General features: G+C 40.6%; 1 protein-coding gene across 6 annotated transcripts in view; it reads right to left on the bottom strand.

Annotated features, from left to right (window-relative positions):
• Window positions 1–5,335, bottom strand: part of nav1b (neuron navigator 1b) — a 67,808-nt gene extending 62,473 nt beyond the window's left edge. For 5 of the 6 annotated variants that reach the window (XM_013910009.1, XM_013910007.1, XM_013910006.1 and 2 more), the window contains exon 1: window positions 4,995–5,334. The gene's annotated coding sequence lies outside the window, so the exon portion shown is untranslated. Of the gene's footprint in view, window positions 1–4,994 lie in introns of all 6 variants that reach the window. The other variant, XM_013910008.1, reaches the window with a different exon arrangement.
• Between the last annotated feature and the right edge of the window lie 743 nt (window positions 5,336–6,078).

The raw sequence follows: 6,078 nt of genomic DNA on the forward strand, positions 1-6,078 counted from the left end.
GTAAACTATTCATTTTTTTGTTCATTTATTTCTTTATAAATGAGTTTGAACTAAATTCCTTTCAGTGTACTGGATCCTATAGTGGAATTACCTAGGGGGCAACCAGGAAAACTTTCTGATGCTACAAATAAGGGATCAGAGGACTGATTACAAGCTTAAGATGAAAGTGATTGTTGGATGCAACTGTCAGCAGCAGTTCTTACAGATACTGCAAGTGCCATGTATAAAATAGGGCTCTAATTTCTGTAATTTTCTGCGCACTTGAGCTATTATGAGCTGATTTCGGTTCCTGCGCATGGAGGAGGACAAAAAAGGGGGAACAGGCGCATGATGGTAAAGTGCAAGCTGCATCCAGAATAGAAACAGCTACATTACATTGCAGATGCTGAGAAAGAGCATCGGCTCCAAATATCCACACAGACAGCATGCTAACACAAAGCAAGCCAATAACCCGGAGTGATGACAAAGCTGAGTCTATGTTGACTTCAATCCAGCAGCCTGATCCTGAACTTGAACAAGTCACAAAGGCAGTAAGTCAGGTTTGCAGCATTGTGGCCTGCATTTCTACCTGTACATCTTTCTATAGTAGAATTACAGTGACAATCAATTTGTAATTGTGTTGAACTGGCTTTCAGCTTTGCAGTGTTCATACATACACTAAAAGAAAGAATGGATGTGTGCCCTCATTAGGATAGAGATTTGTGTGGCATGTGGGACTGCAGCCTACGGTTTATATTGTTAACTGGCAATTATGTGACATCCTATGAAGTAAACTGGAAGTAATGTAACGGGTAGTGTAGCAAATTACTTTCTCCAAGAAGTAATTAAGTAACATACTGTATTATTTAGTAATTAGTTGTCGTTTAATAAAAGTGAGTGAGGTCATTTCATGTAGACATGCCACATCATGTTGCCTCTTCGACATAAATGATTTAATTTATCTGAATTACAACAAACAAAAGTATACACAGCCCTGAAGGATTATGAGCAGTGCGGTATGTTCAGCTGTGAAATCCCTTAAGCGCACTAAAACAACCTGCTGCTGTAGTTATGCAGCTGTTATGCAACTGACACGGTTGTTTGAGGTGAACAGAAACTCCTATAGAAAAATGAAAACGCTTGCCCTGCATGCTGAAGCACCATGATGAGTCTAAGTGTGGGCAGTTGTCTGTGATGGTTCAACAGCCTTGTAAACTGGGTTATTAGAACAGGTAGGAGGGGAAATGCGGATCAAAAATATACTTTAATCATGGACCAAACTCCAGCAACACCCAAAATAGACACAGTGATTCAGATCATGCATAAGAAAGTAAGACATGATTTGTTACTTTCATCTTCCAGGCTGCCTGAGGTTAAAAGATTTACAAGTTTCTTTTCTTTATCCACATTCTGCTGAAACTATATGATTGATGACTGACTGACTACACTGAACTAACTTACACCATACCATGTACAATAAAGCAGATAGTTTGCCAGTGACAGTCTTTAGTTTGCAGACATTTATTTTACATGGTCAAACTCAGAATCACCAAAGTCCTTCTTTCACTTGCCACAGTCAAAGTCACATCTGATATGACCGACTGAGCATCTGCTCATGCCATTCCCGAAAGCTGTCACCACAATCAGCTTGTCACAATAGCCAGCAGTAAAATGACAGGCAGAGTAAAGCCAGGGCTTTCTTTTCCTTTCTCTTGACACAAACTTGAAAATTGTACCGTACGACAAGGTGCTTCACTATGATACATGTATGGTAGTTGTCATTCATTTAAGAATTCGCTTAACTACAACACACCTTTAGCCAGAAAGGAATAAACTGCTTACAACAGTTTACAAAGTTGCAGTGAAAACTGTGTACATTAACACTGGTGAACAAAAACTCATGGAAATTTTAACCCTCTTCATCTTGCAGTGTTATCAGTCCAGATTCAAACAAGACTGAGCTTTCCTCCTAGTAGGGTCTTAACATAATCCTAGCTGAAGCCTGTCAAGTCAGCAAACTGAACTTTTCCGCAAACAGCTAAGGTTTCCACGTGAAACACACAAAAAAAAAAATAGTGAAACAGTCGTGCTTTTGTTATACAGTTCTCTCTTATAATGCATTGTCCCAGTGCTACTGCACATGTGGGGTCCAGAGTTTGTGTTCTTTTCCCAGAAACTGGTGATACTGTTTAACTTAAAACACAGTCCATTGCTTCAGCCACATACCTACCAGCAGGAGACCTCCACAGCTGCCAGATGTTCAACACAGTTCACACATCCAGCAATGTGGCATCCTGTGAATGCTTAATAAAGAATTTGAACCTCCCTATGTTAACATGCATACTGTTTTCACTAACAGTACACCAAAAATGCTCTTCCATCAGAATCTGCGCAGATTCTGATGGAAGAATAGGGGAAGAATGGGGGGCAACTGCGCTGAAATGTCAGCGTGCCTGCAACATGTCACTCAGCAGCTGACAACAGTGACATAAATTGTAACCAGAAGACTTAAAACTTAGGCGCTGCTCTTCCTGGAGGTTTTCTTAGTCAAAACAATCATTTGTTTATTTTTATATGTGTACACTTTAACAAAAAGCAATTAGAATGAGTCATGACATGCATTAATCTTTCCTCCACGCCATTTACATAAAAATGATCCAGAAAAACCGTATGTGAGTGCACAGCTCAGCCTGACATTGTCACCCAGAAGCAGCCCACGATTGCCATCTTTGGCATGCTTCCCCTGGCAGCCATCACTGACCCTGCATAAACAACATAAAGCTAGAACATGCACAAAATGGGAGAAGTCACCCCTTGTCATGTCTGAGCTCTGACAAAGGTTTATTCTGAACACCCATTATTATATAACAGCTTTATAGGGAACACATAAAATATGTATCAAGTTTTCCGAAGCCGGCATACATGTCATTTTCGGTTAGCCAAGGTGGAACATGTCTGCTACTGGAGCGTGTCTGCGGACGAGATTTTCCAAACCACACACACACACACACACACACACACACACAGGATTCAGGACGCTCTGAGACGTGGCATTTACAAGAAGGGAAAATAAATAAATAAATCTCCCTTTGAACATCATGGTCTCCAGCATTTGAAAACATCCCATCATAACGTCATTGTGCATGCGTGTGTTGTTACATCACAACTGTCGTTGTTATTGATGGTATTTGTAACTCAAAATGAGCTATTTTACTGTTCAGTAGCTCACTGACCAGAATGCCTACACTGCTACTTCTTTTGACAGGATGATGAAAAGGAAACTACAAAGCATCTGCAAATGCAGCAGGTCTGAAAGTCTTGTACATGATGGGTACTCCCGGGAAGAGGCTAAAATAGGCCCTTAGCTACATTTTATAAAAATCACCATAATAAATGTCTCACCACAGACGACTGTTTCTGTGTTGTGTCATGATAATCCAGCAACTCTGAAATTAGTTAAGTTCACGTTGCATACATGATAGATCTGTTTTATTTAGAATGACATCACCCACCATTAGTGTTATAGTGTTATGCCAAGCCCCATGTATGGACTCCCTTTGTAGAATTGAATTACTTTATGGTTTGCACTGTATGCATTAGTGCATGCTCACGTTGAATGGCACTTCAGTTCTGTTTAGTACAGACCAGCATGTGTCTGCGGAAAAGCACTACCAAGTACCAAATTGAAAAAAAAAAAAAAAGTGCTGATAGAGCATGCTTTGTCAGATTTTTTTCTTTGTTTTTTATCCCTCTAAACATCACATTGATGTTACACAGATAGGCACATTCTTACCAGACAGCAGTTTGACTCCCAGTAATTTCAGGATTCATAATCCTCATCGTATTCTTGCCCAACTAATGTCATTCCCATAATGTTAGCAATCTAACACTTTACACTAAGATACTGAAGCTTACCTTCTAAATATCAGCATAGTGGAAGTGCCAGCATGCGCACAGTACGTTAGCATGATGAGTGCAGCATGTAGCTTACACAACCACCTCACAGAGTCTCCAGGAATTTCTTTGTTTTCCACTGCATTGTGGAGGAGTTTTTCTATATCATTTGGGAAACCATTAAACATCTGAGAAGTTGTTTGTTTGCTTGTTTTTGTTTTAATCTGCCATTGAAACTGTAGCTGAGTTTTGGCCATTCGGAGATGAAAAGCTGTAAACAGTTATAAAGATATTTTCTTTCAGTTGGATTACTGGTCAATGAAAAGAACTCAATGAGCTCAGTGCAATAAACCCAATATTTGAATTTATATCAGCCTCTCAAAGAAATATCTTGAATTTTGGGCTGCTAAATACTCTGCTGAATCTAGGCCTATTGGCATTGAAGCAGCCATTAAAATCACACAACATATTAGCACACGGACTTGATAAAATGATATATTTCATTATTTTTCCCTCCTTAAAACTAAAACTCTTTAAATTTCAAAGGAAGTCTTGTCTTCCAGCACTGAAACAAGAGCTCATATTGATTCAGTCTTTGATGAGGACATCAAAAACCATATCACGAATAATCACAGGCTACTGGAGCTCAGTGTAAACTTAGTAGATTAGCAGTGATATGGATGAGCCTGACGCAGAAGTAGCCTCCAGCACAAACAGTTATGAGTCAGCAGTATATCCCAGACATTTGCTAGGCATATGACTCCCTGTACAAGGCACGGACAATAAAAATCTTTGCAGGAATTAGTTGAGCTTTTTGACTGTGTCCTATTCCCCTCAGGCTCTTTTTCTTTTTTGTCATACACATGATAGAAATCTCTCCACAGGACACTGCTGTTAAAGGACTGTGTGTGCCGATTCCTCGCATGCTCAACAAATACTACATCAAAATGCACTTATGGTAGTAGAATCATTCAACTGAGATGTTTAGAGAGAACAGGAAATAAAAAGCTAGTATTAACTAAATGATTTCAAGTCCAGTTTAATTCAAAATAATTTAACAGGTAGCATATTTCTTGCAGACATTGTTTTCTCTATTTATTAAGCAAGAAACCCAAACTTACCTATAATTGACGCTGACAAAACTTAATGAGATGCTAACAAGCTCAGAACATGTGGATGCTGAGTGATGAGCAATATCTCCAGACCTCCATCAGTCCATCCTCGTTGCAGCCCATGTGCTCAAAGTCCTGTGGAAGTCTACTGTCCGGTATGCAAATACCCAGAACACCAAAGAAGCAGCTTCCAGCTCTGAAGCATCTCAGCCTCTGTCCGATGCCTGGATCAAAGTGGGACTGCTCTCTTCCCGCTTGCATAACAATACTCTAGACACATCCTCAGCTGCTGCTGGTGCCTGTGGATGGGACTACTTAGCTACCAGGCGATCTCTCTCTGACTTGCAAATGGACCTGGCACCGTTCCAGTCCAAGTCTTTCTGAACAAAAGTGCTGAGCTTAAACTGGGTCATATACCTGGTGAAACGCTCATAAAACAGCCTCACACTCTGCACTTAGTAATCTCTGGCGCTTTCTGTCACTGCATAGCTTGGCGGGTTGCGTATGCATCTTTTCTGCCTGGCGCTCAATGTCCTGAGTCACAGCTAGAGCCAGTGAACTGGACTAATTTGAATTGTCAATGCATGTTTGTAGTTGGCTGCCTACGGGGCACAGGCAGCACGACCCCTACTGAGAATCTGGGCCAAAGGAAGCCGGCTCAGAGGTGTCAGCTGAGGAAAAAAAAAAGAATGACAGGAGGAGCGATGATATGGTGACAGCATGGGTTCACACATTTTTTTCCTCATAATCTTTGAGGCTGGGATCACAAACTGTGACTAAGACACCCCTCTCTGTGTGGTACAACCAAATATTAGAAAGCGAGTCATATGATCAGCTTACAAGGTTGAATATGTGCAGGCTAAGGACATGTAGTGGAATATAACTAAAATTAACCTGTGCTGAAAGCAATGAAACTACACACTTCAAACGGGTGTGAAGACAGAGGGCAACGAGTGATTTGATGGTGGGGTACGCCATAATTCTCGCACATTTGAGAAAATTGCCTGCCCTTGAAGTTAAATCGCTCTGCAGGATGACTTAAGTTCACAAGGGGAGATTATAGACTGTGGCAGTTTAGAAATTAGACCCCTAT

Source organism: Pundamilia nyererei, unplaced genomic scaffold, assembly GCF_000239375.1.
Source record: "Pundamilia nyererei isolate P.nyererei 1_Seehausen unplaced genomic scaffold, PunNye1.0 scaffold00034, whole genome shotgun sequence".
In the NCBI taxonomy this organism is placed as follows: Eukaryota; Metazoa; Chordata; class Actinopteri; order Cichliformes; family Cichlidae; genus Pundamilia; species Pundamilia nyererei.